This window comes from Phoca vitulina, unplaced genomic scaffold, assembly GCF_004348235.1.
Source record: "Phoca vitulina isolate PV1807 unplaced genomic scaffold, GSC_HSeal_1.0 scaffold44, whole genome shotgun sequence".
Classification (NCBI taxonomy): Eukaryota; Metazoa; Chordata; class Mammalia; order Carnivora; family Phocidae; genus Phoca; species Phoca vitulina.
Genome location: NW_022589747.1, coordinates 4,408,579 through 4,425,054, shown reverse-complemented (window position 1 = coordinate 4,425,054; position 16,476 = coordinate 4,408,579). Strand labels below are relative to the sequence as shown.

The 16,476-nt window shown below is 48.9% G+C and overlaps 1 protein-coding gene across 1 annotated transcript in view; it reads left to right on the top strand.

Annotated features, from left to right (window-relative positions):
* Positions 1 to 9,426: 9,426 nt before the first annotated feature.
* The window catches only part of DDC (dopa decarboxylase), an 82,259-nt gene continuing 75,209 nt past the window's right edge, over positions 9,427 to 16,476 (top strand). The window contains exon 1 of the mRNA XM_032430527.1: positions 9,427 to 9,572. The gene's annotated coding sequence lies outside the window, so the exon portion shown is untranslated. The remainder of the gene's footprint in view (positions 9,573 to 16,476) is intronic.

The window sequence follows — 16,476 nt, the reverse complement described above, 5'->3', positions numbered from 1 at the left end:
CGAGTTCCAGAACGTTGTTTTGTTCGCTAAACCTTGGAGAAATATGTGCCTCAGTCTAGCTGTTTTGTCTTCTCTTTCCTGCTCTTAATACCTGACGGTTTGACCAATTGATGCACCTGTCCGGGGCGGGACCTGCTCGCAGCGGATCATGATGTCACCGGGCAAGCTCGCGGTGACCGTAACACGGCCTGACGTGTAGACCGTTTCAGGGAATGCAGAAGGTATCATGAGACGAAACCTTTATTCCACGTGCTTTGCCCCTTTCTGTGCATAGCTCTTCGACTTGTGAACCTAAATGTAAACTTTCAGGTATTTTTGTACAAATGAGGGACTGATGTTCTGTTTCTTGTAATTAGAAATAAACATTACTACAGTGTTCTTCATTTTCCACTGCTCGTATGTCTTTCTGTATTTTGGAACACTCCAGCGGGCCCGCCCCTGAAAACCTTTGGAAATAACGTGGAATAACAACAGTGCGCTTTCTTTGCACTGGTTAGACGCTAGCTGGAGTTGACCCGTGACACGCGGGCCGGGTGGCTCCGTGTTGCTGCAGGGTGACCTCAGCCGTCTCTTCTCCCCGCACCTGCACCGCAGAGTGAGTCAGAGCTAGTCCGAGCTCTGCTCAGGTTTCGCAAACACCTCAAGGAACTCCTAAAAGTTTGCATTTGAGAAATCCAGTGGCTTTGTTAGCGCTGCGGTGGGACCATGACAGTGGGTCAGACCCGGGTTTTCTAGTCAGATAAACTGACAGCAGGATGGAGAGAATGGATGCCCCGTGTCCCTGCTTCCCCCGGACCTCACCAGCGGGACTAACTCTTCTCCCTGCCTCTGGTCACACACACCTTCCAGACAAATCGCCCAAAATGATACGTTAATTGGCGATAGAACATTTTTCCCTTGGTGGTTCTATTGCAATTTACCACAGTGTCATTTTGGGCAATTACGGGATTTTGTTCTTTGAAATAAGAGTGATGACAGATTGTGTCCGAAAATAAAAGCCCTGTTGTAACTATGTACTCAAACATGCGCACAGGCCGAGGTGCGTACCAGGGCTGCAGCAGAGAGTGCTCGGGGGGCTCTGAGTCCAGCTGGGGGATCCGTGTGTGAAGGATGAACGTGGAGGTGACCAAAGGCAGACGGACAGCACGGCCTTCTCTGGGTGCGTGCTGTCCAATACGATACCACCAGGCGCACACACCTGTTCAAATTTAAATTTCAATTAATAAAAATAAAATGAGACATTCGGTTCAGGTTGCACCAGCCCCATTTCTGAGTGCTCAACAGCCACAAGGGGCAGTGGCCGCCATGATGGACGGTGCGGATCTAGAACACTTCCAACATGGTGGGAAGGTCCGTTGGACGGCTCCGGTCCGGGTGACTGAGAGCGAAAGCCTACAAAAGTGGATGACGAGATCGACGAGGGTCCGTCTCTTGTGTCTGGTTGGTGCGTCGAATCGGCAAAGCTCAGCCTCAGACCCAAGACTAAGGGTACCCCCCCGGAAGTCACACCTGTGCCCCCCCTCCCCGCCCCCAGGTAAGACACACGAGCTTCCCTTTGCCAGCAGAGAAGGACTGTCCATTGCCTCCACCTTGCTCTGGCCGACCCTGCTTCCCAGTTATAATGGATTGACAGTGGTTCCACATCGGAGGCGTGTATTGTGTATAAAACTGAGCTGTGTCTGCGCAGCCCGCCCTCCACCCACCCCCTGACGCTTCCCGATCTGATAGCAGCCTGCTCCGTGAGCAGATTTCCCGGCCTGAGCCAAAGGTGGGAAGGGTCTGTTTCCTATTGCCCCGATGAGTCCCATTAGTGATCATCTCCCCAGACTCGAGGGTAGCTTTAGTGTGGAAATATAAAGTGTGTGTTTGCACACAAGGCCCCCGAGTGTAAGCAGACACCGCATTGGTGTCTTCCCTCTTTCCCTGCAGGAGTAAGAACGGGCCGTGCAGGGCTTCTTGAGAGACAGTCTTGGACGAGCAATCACACGGGAAGCAGGGATCATTCTCGATGCCTTTCTGTAATTCAAACCCAATCCTGACAGGATGCTGTTCGGGAGCTAAGTCAGGCATCGTGAGGAGAGCGCCGTGGGGCTTCTCCCAGACAACCAGTTGCAGAAGTATGCACTTCTTGGCCTCTTCTTAATTGAAAGGAGAGGACTTGCGTTATTTTTTATTTCGCGCAAAAAATGAAGTGGCCTTAATGTGTGTTACTGCGCTATTTCCGATTTTACATACAATCAGACCGTGCTGTATTTCTGAGCTGGTTGAGATTTTTCCCTGGGGTGATTTGGACATTGACGATCTACCTCAGTGCCGTCTGAGTCCTGCTGTAAGATTAGGTCCCACGACCTGAATCAAACTTGCTTTCTGACCCTTCTCTCCCAAACAGGTACCTTCGGGATGACTCGGTACGGATGCGTTCCTGGCCTCACTCCCAGGGTGTCTGGTTGAGTGAGGACAGAGGTGCCATGGGCCCAGGCCCCGCGTGACTCGGGGTGGCTCCCACCAGGAAGGGGAATTCTAGAGGCTGTCGGGAGAACAGGCCTGTGCCCTCTGCCACGTTCCAGCGGCATAACTTGGGGAACCATATAACACACCTGCAAAGGGACGCTTTGGAATTCAACCCACCCATTCGTCAGACTTACCTCTGGAGCTTTGAGGCTACGCACATCTCCAGGCCCCTCGGAAGCTTCTGGAATTAAAGTCTTTGGCGTGGCAATACAGTGCTTGCTCCCAGGCCACCACAGGTAGGCGAGATCATGTCCAGCTCACCGCGGCTCGGGGGATTTGTGGTGCATGCGTCTGCTCTGTCGTTATCCTTCCCCGACCCATCGGGGACTTGCTGAGCTTCTAAATGGAGGGCTATTGGTGGTGCTGTTGGGAAAGGCTGAGGCTTAAATTAGAAGTCCTTGAAGCTGCCCCTGGGAGCACCCCGGGGAGCCCTGGGCTGGCACACTGGAAAGGCTGTTGAGGGGGGCCCTGGCCCTGGCAGGACGCAGGCAGCCTGCAGCCCATGCTGCCCCTGATGGGCCCTGTTCAGCCCCGAGGTGCAGCGCCGGAGGCCTTTGGCCCCCGCGCTATCCCCCACAGCTGGGCACGCCAGGCCGCTCACTCTCGCCGCTGGCTGGGGCTGGTTCCGTGTGCACAGCCAGGTCGCATGCAGCCAGGCCTGGAGCCCTCTCCCGGTTTCTCTAACGGGGCTCAGTCCACTCCGCGAGGTTGTCATCTACACTGTCACCCACAGAGCCCAGCAGGGGCCTAACTTGGCAAAGACAGGGCTTCCCTCCAAGCCTGTGGGCGGCCATCTGCCCCCTCGCCAACCTGAGCACCCCGCAGGGCACCCGCACCCCACCCCCCGTCCTGCCCTCTGCTAGCCTCAGCTATCCCTCCCTCCTCTGGAAGATGGGCCACCCACACCGACTCTGTCCACCTCCCAGGGGAGGCTCCAGTTCCAACAGAAAGTGCCGCCTGTAACAGTAGCTGGACCGTCCTCCGTTTGCAAGGAGAGGAGCAGATCCCTCAGGCTGATCGGCTGTCAGCCTCTGACCCAGGACCCGCTGGCGTGCCAGGCCCCTCTCCCGAGCTGGAACTCATACTGCAAATGGAAGCAAGAAACTCATGGGAGAAGAACCACAAATAGCTAGGGAACATGGGACTCCCATTTTTTTAATTCGATAAAAAATAAACCTAGGACTGGCTGGTGGCCCATGAGAGTTGCCTTCTCGAGCTTTTTTGCTCATTGTTTCATCCTCAGTTTTAGATTTTACAAATCCTGACCAATTTTATTTCGCTGAAAAGAGAGTATCCGTAGTGGCTTTGGAAGCTTTGGTGACAACCTACGGTAAGAAACGCATTTCTCCTGTGACACCGTGAGCATTATACACACGCATAATGGAAACAAGAGCTTCAGAAAATAGTATTTCCCTTACCAGATGCAATTACCCTCTTTCCTCTTTCATTCTACTTCATTTTTTAAAATGCTGGTCACGACACCTTCCAAACCAATTTCATGATCCAACAGTGCTTTGAGAAACTGAGTTGCAGAAGCCCAAAGTTGGAGGATTCACAGCACCCAACTCCAAGGCCTACTCTAAAGCTACAGTGAATCAAGACTGTGTATTTTTTTAAAGATTTTACTTATTGATTCAAGAGAGAACTGGTGGGGAGGGCAGAGGGAGAAGCAGCCTCCCCGCTGAGCAGGGAGCCTGACCTGGGGCTCGATCCCAGGACCCTGAGATCATGACCTGAGCCGAAGGCAGACGCTTAGCCAACTGAGCCACCCGGGCGTCCCAACACCGGGTATTAATGCGGTGCCTGGGTGACTCAGTCAGTTAAGCGTCCGACTCTTGATTTCAGCTCAGGTCATGATCTCAGGGTCCTGAGATTGAGCCCTGCATCAGGCTCCACGCTCAGCGAGGGGTTTGCTTAAGGTTCTCTCTCTCCCTCTGCCCCTCGCCCTGCTCATGTACTCTCGCTCTCGATCGCTCTCTCTCTCTCAAAAAAAAAAAGACTGTGTATTATTGGTGAAAGAACAGATCCATGGAACACCACAGAGAGCCAGAAGTAGACCCCCATCAGTATGATCAGCTGATCCTTGACAAAGGGGCAAAGGTAACACGGTAGAGCAAAGGTGTCTCTTCAGCTCTTCATGGTGGAACCACCAAAGGAATACCATAGAGTTGTCCACATGGACGTTCATGCCTGCTTCCATCTGGAAGCAGGAGTTAGAAAAACACCTCGTGGGCCACATGGCTGGTGTGAAGAAATATGGATGAACTTAACTGAGTACTAGGAGGTTCTTGTTGGGGTGGAATCAGCCCTTGCTGTTGGCTGGGCAATCTCGGGGGCCGAGGTCCCCGCTCTATGCAGCTCTTGATGATGATGGTGCCCCATCAGCCACCGGACTGGGCCCTCCTGGTAGGCGTGTCCTCCGGCTGGTTAGTTTATGTCCCCTTGCCAGGTGACCCTTCCTTTGACAGACACCTTTCTGGGGATGCATGTTTGCTTTTAACAAGTCAGGGAAACATTCTGTGCTTCTGCTCCACAATCTCAAAGCACACACATTCTGTGAACCTTCGTGGACGCAGAACGGCTTAGAAGGTAGAGCTGGTACAGCCTCTCCTCGGGAGTTCTTACTGGGGCCTCAGCTGGGACTATGACAAGGGTCAAGTCGCGACCAAGCAGAGATACGGAAGTCCAGACACTTGACTCCGGAGCAGATGCTGTGGCTTTGAAACTCAGGGAACTGCGCAGTGTGGATGCAACTTGCAACTCACCTGGAGGGGGCTGCCTCCCCGAGTCGGCTTACGGCATACGCGTGGACCCCACTCCACCAGGGAGGTCTGGGTGTCTACAGACCACAACACCCGAACAGGTTCTTCACCTCCGAGCTGCGTCAACTTGAAACTATATTGAGGTCATGTGCTATGATGGAGAGCACCGAACATTTACAGTCTTATACCAACAGGCCTCCAAAGCTGACGTACAAACACAGTGCTTTGCTGAGACAGATAAAGGCTGTCCATCATTTCTCATTTCTTGAACATACAGCTGCCATCTCCCGTGACTCTGCCTTGGGCTGTCCCTGGTCACCTGCGCTGGCTCTGCCTAAGTTCACTCAGGGGAATGAACACCCCCCACCAGGGGAACGTCCTGTCCCAGCTCCCGGAGTCCTGAAGCCCTGTGTCCTCCAGGTGCCCTCAGTGCAGACTGGCATAAAAATGTGCCCTGTGCTGGCTTCCTCCCAGCTCCGTCTGACTTCCCCATCCCTTCCGAGTGTTCTGTGGTCACGAACAAAATAAACTACTTGTGTTTGAATCTTTGTCTCAGGACTAGCTCTGGAGGGAACCCAGACAAAAACGGGCACAGGACTCGAGTTAGGCAGCAACATTCTGGACGGGAGGACTTCCTTTAACATTATGCATTAATATTCTTCCAGCCCAAATCTCACCGTGGTTTTTTAATGTACCAGCAAATGATTTGAATGTTCCTCTTGAAACAGAAATATGTGAAAGTAGCAAGGATTTCTTCTTTTTTTTTTTTTTTTTTAAGAGAAAACTTCTACAGGAACTCTTGCCCTTCCAAGAATCCTAGCTCCTTATAAGTGATAATGTGGGACACCTGGGTGGCTCAGTCGGTTAAGCGTCTGACTTTGGCTCAGGTCATGATGCCAGGGTCCTGGGATCGAGCCCCGCATCAGGCTCCCTGCTTCACGGGAAGCCTGCTTCTCCCTCTCCCACTCCCCCTGCTTGTGTTCCCTCTCGCTGTGTCTCTCTCTGTCAAATAAATAAAATCTTAAAAAAAAAAATAAAGTGATAACATTTACATAATGAAGCACTGCCATAGAAATGGATGGACGATTCAGTAGAACAACCACAGGCTCAAGAAACAGCAAGATGAGAAGAGGTCTTTTGTTCCAAAATAATGTTGGGAGAACTGGTTTACCAGTTGTGGGGATACGTTAGAACCCTAGTCTCTGCGTCACTCTGATATAAATTCCAGGGGGAGTGAACATCTAAGAGTGAAAGATCTAAATGTATAAAAATACTACAGAGAAATAGGGGCCCATGTGTCTACAGTCCTGAGTGGAGGAGACACCAAACCCAACACGGAAGAGCCCAGAGGAGGGAAGTTGGGATCGCCAGATTTGAATACCCCCGGGGGGATACTCTGAACATCAAGAAACAGAAATCACAGTCAAGCTGGGAGAAGAATATTGGTTGTGATGAAGCATGATTATGGTGTGTTGTCAAGTGGGGCAAGGCAGATGGCAAGTAGGATATACGGTTTTACTGCCAGATGGTTGACACATTGCAGGCACTGGGAACATCTTGAAGGTCCATGTTGACAGCAGTCTCTCCCAGGTAGAATTACAGAGGAACGTTTTGCTCTTCAGAAGCTTTATCATGTTTCCTCAAGGAAGAGGTGTCAATTTGGGGAGCACTCTTAGATGGGTTCTTCACTGAGAGCTAATGTGCCTTGTGCATCCAGAGACGGACATGTGCGTGCATGCACGGAGATCAGTAGAACATCCTTAGAACATAGAATGTTCTGCTGACTGGTTCAACTAAAACATACATCTGAAGAAAGGTATCGATCAAGGGAAGGAACGGTGTTTCATGAAAGGGAAGTATAGGCAAGACGACCTCCAAAAGCCGAAGGAGCCATGAGACCGAAGGAAAACCAGTCCAGTCTGACAAGGGATGGTCTAAGAAGGAGACTTCCAGACAGAAGCGTGTCTTGGGCAGCCGGCTGCAAGGCGAGTGGATCTCCGCAGCCCACCTCCTATAAGACCGGCTTTTATAGTCCTAGAGGCTGGGGTTCTGCTGGGGGACCCCCTGGGAGGAGATGTTGGAGGATAGGTGTGAGTGGTAGTCACATCTCCAGAGCAGATCACAGATGTTATGTCCCAAGGGTGTCCTCAAGTGTTATTACTTGTGTGGTTAAATAAAAGGAAGAATAAGGAGGGGTCTATGCCCAAGAAGACTTCAGGCAACAGAGCGGTGGCCATGGCATTTCTGTCCAAGATGGTGTCAGGTCGGCTGGCCCAGTCGGCCAGCAGGAAGGCACAAAATAAACCCTCCAGGGGTGTGTGTTGGCCGGCACACACCTGCAGGGAAGGGGGTGCCCTGATGTCATCCAGCTAAGACCCTGGGCTGACCCCACCTCAACAAGAATTTTCCACGAGTCACTTAAATTCCTTTGTACCTTTGTCTACTGGCAGAGAAATTGTTGGTCAAAATGGCATTAACAGGTCTCTTTGTTTTTTGTAAATTGGCCACTCGTGCACTCCGTTCTCTCGAACACTCTCTCTGGGTGATTTTATCCAGTCTTATTGCTTCACACACCATCTAAACACTTGACACTCGTAACTTTGTTTCCTGTCCAGACCTCTTTTGTGAGCCGCAGACTCCTATATGGGAAAGTCTCCTGGACATCTCTACCAAATGATATGTGTGTGTGATACCTACAATTTAATTCCCCAGCTCTTAGTCTCCTTCATCCCCTGACCCAAAGTAGCTCTTCTTCTCAATCCATGATGATCACCAGCCCCCCAGTGGCCTCATGTCCCTTAAGTCATCATGATTTCCTGCTCATCCTCTTCCAGCAACCTCCTGACACCCGCGCACACACATGCACACGCACACACACACACACATAAACACATATGCATGCACACACGCATGCGCGCACACACAACTCCCTTCCCTCCCCCAGCCCATCCAAAACTCTTACCATGTTCCTTGGATTTCTGCTCTTTCCTGCAAATCAGGAGAGTAGAGACAAGTTTACTCTTGTCACCCGCTGATCCATTTTCCAAGGGCCAGAGTGATCTTAATGAAGACACACGAAGCTCAGGTCGGGCTTTCTAAAATCATTTCAGTGCCTTGCACTGCAGTTGGAGCAAATAAAAATTAGGAGCCATGGCTCAAAAGACCCCCTGCTTTGTACAGTCCTTACGGAGGGTAGACTTCTTTCAGGGCTTGCAGTGATCTTTCTAGCCTCGTTGCCTTCACAGATGCCGTTCCCCATAGAGTGCCCTTCCCTTGTCCCTCCCCTGTGAGGATAATTACTTCTTTGGGGTCAGCTGATGTCAGGTGGCACATGGAACATTAGTATGTGGCCCTGACTTGCTCTTCCTTCTCCTTTCTTTCCTTTAATGGCTCTTGTAGAGGTTTAGAGTCTCCTCACTGTCACTCTGCTTCCATCCAGGGTCCCATTCTTAGCCATGAATCCTGGGTCCCCAACCCACCTCCAGCCTCTCTAGGCCCCCGGGGAGGGGGGAGGGGGCAGAACACAGAGAGCTCTTCTCTCCTCCAGCCTGTGACAAGTGCCTCAGGCCAAGGCCATTCTGTCCTCCCTATCTGTGCCCTGTCCTTCCATGAATGGCTTGAACACGGCCTCACGCCCCCTCGGCCCTTTGTACCTGCCGGGCCCCAAGCTCAGAGCAGCTGTGGGCGCGCTAAGGAGGCCAGCCCCCCCCCCCACTCCCAGCAAACCTCTCTAGCATGTTCTTGGTGACCCCTCTCAGCTGTGCTTTATGTCCCAATAAAATTGTCTCAACTGTGTTTTTTCTGTAAATCTGTCAAAACTCGTCCACAGTATTGTTCCCTTAACCATCATTTCAGGAGTTGAGGAAGGAAGAGCTAGGGCGTGCAGGCTCAGTTCGGGGGCTGCAGAGAAGGCTTCCCATGGTGCGAGGTGGGAATTTATGGGATGACCTAATGAGGCTGAAAAAATGAAACCGGGGCTATTTGGGGGAAATGTGAGAATCTGGTGTCTGGCCAGTGGTAAGAAGGATCCACGCTGCTGGGACTGTAGATGAAAAGAACTGGCTTTGAAGAATGAGCTTTCCATGTAGGTTTCTCCAGATTTCCTTGACCTTTATCACCAGCAGAAATTAATGTTTAACCAGCCCAGGAGGCTGGAAAAGCAAGGACAGGGAGCCATCTGGATCTCAAGCTACAAGAGTGACCTGTCTGAACACTGCTTGGCCACATTTTCCTCAACCCCCAGAGCCAGCGAGTCTCCTGAGGGAAAATAGACTCAGAAGGAAGTAGGATTCCCAGCAAGTAAGTCCCTGGCTTCATACTTAATCAGACGGTTATTGTTGGAAATTGCAACCTTGACTCTCGGTCCCAAGGTACTGAATGTTTGCTTAATGTTAGATCACCGGAGGACTGGACATCACTATTGGTCAAGTGCTGTTAGGGCTGTTGGGGCCAGGAGGACTGACCCTAGGTGCTCACACGCACACAGTCCCATGTGCAGCTCATGTGTGGCCAGGTAGGAGGTGCTGGGGAGGATTTCCTGCCTGTCACTCAAAAGCAAAAACAGGACAGACATGGGCACGTCTTATCCTTACCACTCGCTTCCACTGTGGTCTTGGGTCCTTTGTTCCTCTGGGTCTCTGTTTCTTTCTCTCTCCAATGGGGATTTTTCTAGCAGCCACCCTGTCAGGTAATTGTGAGGATTCAATCTCATAATGTCTGGAAAATATGTGGCACTTGAGAGGTGATAGAGAAATGGTGACTCTTCCCTTACCTGTAACATCCGGAGCATCAGATGTAAATTCAGAGTCTACCTGTGCAGTGTGATTTGAGGAGAACTGAAGGGTCTTCCCTGCCGACTTGCCGTGCTGATCACAGTCCCATCAGAAGATACCATTCTTGAGAAGATCATTGCTTCTCCATCAGGCTGGAGTTAAAACAATGCTTCTGAGTGTTTAGTGTGTGCTGGGATTCACCTTCTTCATCTTTAACATATCCACATTGGACACACGAGAAACTGAGTCAGGAGAGGTGAGGAGGAGAGTCGTGCAAGGCCTCCTGGCTTGTGACCATGACATTGGCACTTGGATGTTGTTATGGCACAGCCTGGCTCCTGCCCTTCTCGGAAAGCATTGCACTTTTAAGGCACTTACCATGTCCTAGGCATGAGAGTAATCACATGAGCCCCTCAGAGGGCAGGAAGTGGGGTCTGGAGGGAAAGGACCAGAGATGCAGGACTATTGGCAGGAGGCGGATGGGAAGTGTGGAGGTGAGGAATGTCAAGGCACAACGGGAAGGTGGCAAGTGCAGGACTGGACACAGGGTCGAAGGCCCTGGGCTTCCATGGTGGCCTGAGGGCACAGTAGGCATTATCTAGACATGTTTCCCCATGGACAGCCTTGGGGGCCCAGTGCTTCCAGTTCTGAGGGTCCCTTACCAGAGCATGCTGAACCGCTGAAGGCAGTCTGCCCTGCTCTCAGTCAACCTAGCGAGCCAGAGTGTTGGGTCCAGGAGGTGACAAGTGGCACTCTTACTGCTGGGGTAAGTCATTCCAGGGTTTAGCCTTGCACTTGTTCTTAGGGCTCAGCTGCATGGAAATGTGGGCTAGAGGGGTACCCTAGAACTCTCACTCTGGACATCCTCACAGAGTGGATAGAGACATTTTGGAACCAGGAACGTGCTGGTTAAAATTGGTGCTGCTTGAAATTTAAATTATGACTTCCAGACTTTTAAAAGTGACTAAATAGCATGTGAAGAAATACAGCCACCTGCATGGGGTACCGTCCCTGAGCTTCACCGCAGCCCAGCCTCCAGCGGCAGGAGGGAGGCTCAAGGATGCCAATCATAGCTAAGATTGAGGAGGAACAACAGTGTACTCACATTTAACAAGGTTATTAACAAGTAATCTATTAAAGTAGTTTATGGCTACATAAAATGATAAAAGGTTCAGTCCACCAAGAAGATGATACAGCTCTAGACATGGATAAACCTAGTGGAGGAATATAAATATACCTTAAATATATTAAGCAAATCTTGGCACAACTGTGGGAGAGATCGACAAACTCACCATCATAATGGAAATTTTCAACACATCCTTAGCGGTGATAGTAAACTGGATGATTGATCAAGGGAACAAAAATATGAGATTTGGGGAATTTCAGTAAGTGACCACCTTGGAGTATTGGACATAAATAGAACCCCTCACCAGATAGCTAGAAAATACGCTTTCTTCTCAAGTGCACGTGAGATGTGACAAAAATTGAGGATGTAACAGGCCATCGCCTAAATCTCAACACCTGTCAGAGAATCGCTATCATACCAGCGAGTTCTCTCACTCCGATTCAGGTCAGTTCAATTCCATTCAGTTCAATTCAATTCTGTTCAGTTCAGTTCAATTCAGTTCAGTTCAGATTTTTTTAAAAAGTAAAAATTGCTATATATGTCTGGAGTTTTCTTTTTTTTTTTTTTTGAAGAGCTACCACGTAACTGACACATCAGGGAAAAAATATAATGGAAATGAAATAATACTCAGAAATAAATGCTTATTTTAAGCTTGAGATACGTATTGGAAGCAGTACATAGAAGAAAGCATGTAGGTTTAAAGGCTCATATTAGAAATTGAAAAAGGACAGAAATTGAGACCATCACTCAACTAAAGGTGCTAGAAAAATAACAGAATGAGGATAATTGAACATAGGCAATCATAAAGATTAAGAGGAAAAATTAATGAAAAAGAAAATAAAGGTAGATGAAGGCAGATCAACAAAGCCGAAAGTTTTTCTTTTTTAAAAGTAATAAAAGAGAAATAGTTCTGGAGCATCTGGGTGGCTCAGTTGGTTGAGCATCCGACTCTTGATCTCAGCTCAGGTCTTGATTTCAATACCAACTAAAGACGAGAAGAGAGGAAAATAAATAAATAATATCGTAAGAAAAGGGGACATCATTAGAGGGGCGCCTGGGTGACTCAGTCGGTTCAGTGTCCAAACTCTTGGTTTCAGCTCAGGTCATGATCTCAGGGTTGTGAGATCCAGCCCCACATCAGGCTGCACACTCAGTGGGGAGTCTGCTTGGGATTCTCTCTCTCCCTCTCCCTCTGCCCCTCCCCCTGCTCATGTACTCTCTCTCTCTAAAATAAAACTAAAAAATAAATCTTAAAAAGAAAAGGGGACATCATTATAGATTCAACCAAGCAAAATGATAATGAGTATATTATTAAAACAGACAAACCCTTGTCATTAAATGTAAAAATTGTAAATTACATTTACATTTGAAATAACAGCAAGGAGAAATAGAAATCCTACTGAATAATCCTGAATAATAAATAAATTGATTTGTTAAAAAATATTTCCTCAAACATGGGAGGAGGGGCAAATGATTTTTATGTATGATTTGTCACACTCTCTCAGTGGCTGGGTAATTCCAAATTTCCAAATTATACAAACTGCTTCAGAGAATTAAAAAAGAAGGGATTATCCCCAGTCTTTGAGATCATAGAATCTGACTCTAAAACTAGAGAAAAGCCATATTAGCAAGAAGAATTACAGTTTTATTCATGGGAAGGAAGTAAAAATTCTATGCAAATGTTTAACACACCATAGTTTTAACCCAAGAATAAAAGGGTATTTGAAAATTAGAAAATGTATTAATGACATTTATCATATTAACAATTTAGAGGAGGAAAACTATCTGATTTTCTTCTCTTTTGGTGCAGAAAATACTTTGATAAGATTAAACACCAATTTATTATAAAAGTGGGAATAGAAGAAACCTCCTAATAAAGATTTTCCAACAAAACCCTCTTACTAAGAGTGAAATGTTAGAAGCATTCTTTTCAAAGTCAACAAGATGAGGACGTTTACAACTGCTCCTGTTCAATGTCATGGAGGCCCTAGAACAGTGCCAAGCACATGTGGAATCTTTTTTTTTTTTTTGTAAATATTTATTTATTTGAGAGAGAGATGGCAGGGCGGGGGTGCGGGCGGTGGGGGGGAGGAAGAAGAGAATCCCAAGCAGAATCTGTGCTGAGCGTGGAACAGACATGGGGCTCGATCTCACGACCCATGAAATGAAACCAAGAGCCGGACACTCAACCAACTAAACCACCCAGGCGCCCGAGAACAAATATTTTTAATAGTAATGTAGTGACATTTGTCCATCTTTTATGGTTAACTGATTGAGTGAATCATTTAAGAAATCCTTCCTGCTCAACGTCATAAAAATGCACTTCTGTTGTCCTAAAAAGTTTGCCTTTCACAGTGAAGGATTTAATCTATCAGAAATTTATTTTTGTATTTGGATTGAGCAACAGGGTTAACTTCATTTTTTTTCCCAAGTAGGTGACCAGTTGCCCACAATCACTTAATAATCTATTCTTTCTCTATTGATCTGCAAGTCCACATTTGTCAATTGTCCATATATTTGCGGGATTTTTTTCCAGGCTCTCTATTCTGTTTAACTGGTCAGGTGTCTATCTTGCATCAGAATCATGACATTTGTGTACAGCTTCATCTGTCTTGATAAGTGTAGATCAGGTAATACCCTTCTTTCTCGAGAGTATGCTGCTCTTCTTAGACTTCTGCCTTGGCATTTATATTTTAGAGTCAAATATCTGTGTTGGGATTCAGATGAGAATGGTATTGAATCTGCTAATCACTTTGAGGAAAATGGAAATATTTACAACATTGAACAGGAATTTATGCCCATTTATTTAGGTCTACTTTAATGGCTCCCATAAGCTTTTATAAATTTCTTCATCCAGGTCTTGCAAGTCTTTTGTTAGGTTTTGTTAGAGTCACTCCTATTGTCTTGTTCCTAATGTAAGTCCTGTCTCGCCATGATCGCTGTGGGTGGGCAAACCAGCTGGCCACCGTTACTCCGCACGGGCGGTGGAGGCCGATGCAAGCCCAGCCTCTGGAGCCTGAGGTCTTAACCCTGTGCTGTGTCTTCTTTTTGTTTTTTATTTTTATTTTTAAATAATTTATTTATTTTAGAGAAAACGGCAGGGGTGGGGGAGGGGCAGAGGGAGAAAGAGAATCTCAAGCAGACTCCCCACTGAGCGCAGAGCCCAAAAGGGGCTCGATCTCACAACCCCGAGATTATGACCTAAGCTGAAACCAAGAGTCAGACACTTAACTGACTGTGCCACCCAGGCACCCGCTCTGTCTTCTTTTAAACACTTACGTTAGGCAGGGCAGTTCGTTGCCTCAGACCTTTCAATGACTTTGCTTTCTCTCCAAACACAGCCTTAGTCCCCGGCTTCAGGCCTTCTGCCTGGCCTGTGTCCTCTTAACCAGCTTTGCAGCACTGGGCACAGTGGACAGCTGTGGATTTCTCTCTCTGCTCGTTCTTTCATGGTCTGCGTCCCCTCCTGGAATGCCACCCAGCAAGCCGATTTGCTGTGTCCAGCATGAGGGCAGCCTGGCCTGCTGGTGACGAATGCTTGCTGTGTGACCTTACCATATTTCCTAACCTCCCTGGGCCTCAGCTTCCTCATCTGTACAATGGGGATGAGAATATCTACTTCATGAAGTAGTCAGGAGGGACTGGATGATTTTATGTGGAAATGCCTGCAATGAAACCTTTATAAATGTATTTTTTTTAAGATTTTATTTATTTGAGAGAGAGAGAGAGGTGAGGAAGAGCATGAGCTGGGGGGAGGGGCAGAGGCAGAGGGAGAAGCAGACTCCCCTGCTGAGCTCCATTCCAGGACCCCGAAATCATGACCTGAGCTGAAGGCAGATGCTTAACCGACTGAGCCACCCAGGGGCCCCAAATGCTAGATATTATTACAGTGACTCTTTATGGAATGGAGGATTTCACTTGATTCTCACACCCCGTTGTCCAGAGGTCTGTGCTGGGGTCAGCCCCTCACCATACCTCTGTCCTTCTCTGCATAGCCTCCCTGTCTTCATCCAGGGTTTACCAAGCAGTGTGCGGGGGGGGGGGGGGGGGGGGGGGCGGGCGCGCGGGTTGTCAGACCCCAGCCACCTGCTGCAGACCCGGCTAGGTTCGTCTGTCTTCCGCAGAGTGCCTGGTCCTGCCTGCCTCTTGTCTGCAGTAGCCCTTCTCAGGGCTGGGGGACGAGCAGCATCCCAGCCTCCTGCCCTCACCCAGCCACTGAGGGAGGGAGGGAGCCGCGCACCAGGCGCTGGGCTCCTCACCAGCTCCCCATCAGCCCCACTGCCCCCCTGCTGCAGGCCCAACCCCTCCCCTCCAAGGCCTCTGCCCCTGGCCAGCAGCGTACTGCACGCTGCGTGTGTGTGTGTGTGTGTGTGTGTGTGTGTGTGTGTGTGCATGCGTGTGGTGAGAGCAGAGGAAACTGCATGCCCCTCCTGACCTGGGTGGGCTCTGCCAGGCCCCCTTTCCAAGGCCCCGGGGCTGTGTGCACACCTTAAAAGAGAAATGAACCCTGCCCTGCGTCCTGCACTGATCAGCCTGCCTGAGGGAGTGAAGGAGAAAGGAAGCCCAAGAAATTTTGCCATTTGCAATGGGCCTTGAGGCATTATGCTAAGTGAAATAAGTCAGAGAAAGACAAATACCATGTGACCTCACTCATATGTGGAATCTCAACACAGATCAAATAAAACAAAACCCAGACTCCTAGATACAGAGAACAGATTGGCAGTTGCCAGAGGGTATGGGGGCGGGGCATGGACGAAGGGGGTCAAGAAGTGCCAACTTCTAGCTATAAAAGAAGGAAGTCATGGGGCCGTAATGGGCAGCGTGGGGGTACAGTTGATCATATGCTATCAACTTGGAGCCGTGACACGGGGTGCGTAGACTCAGGCTGATGATCCTTTCACCACACTTACAAATGTCCGATCGCTATACCGTGTGCCTAAAAGTAACATAATATCTTATGTCAATTATACCTCAATTAAAAAAAAGCCAGTGCATTACCGCACACCGGTTATAAACCATTGGAAAATCTATCTTCAATAGGTGTTTTTAAAAATGTTCTCCTCTAAAAACAAAACAAAACAAAAAGAAAAAAACAAAGAAATTTGTGTCTTGAATGCTGGTAGGCTTCGGGGTTAAAAGAACGGGATTTTGAATCACATGAATTGGGTCAAATTCTCACCTGCCTCTGCTGCTGTCTGATCTGGACTGATGGGCTTGGCCCCTGCGGTCTCCACTGTCTCCGTGGTCCTGCTCTGCCCCCACCCGGCCCTCGAGTCCGGGGTGGGGAGACGGAGGGCGGGAGGTG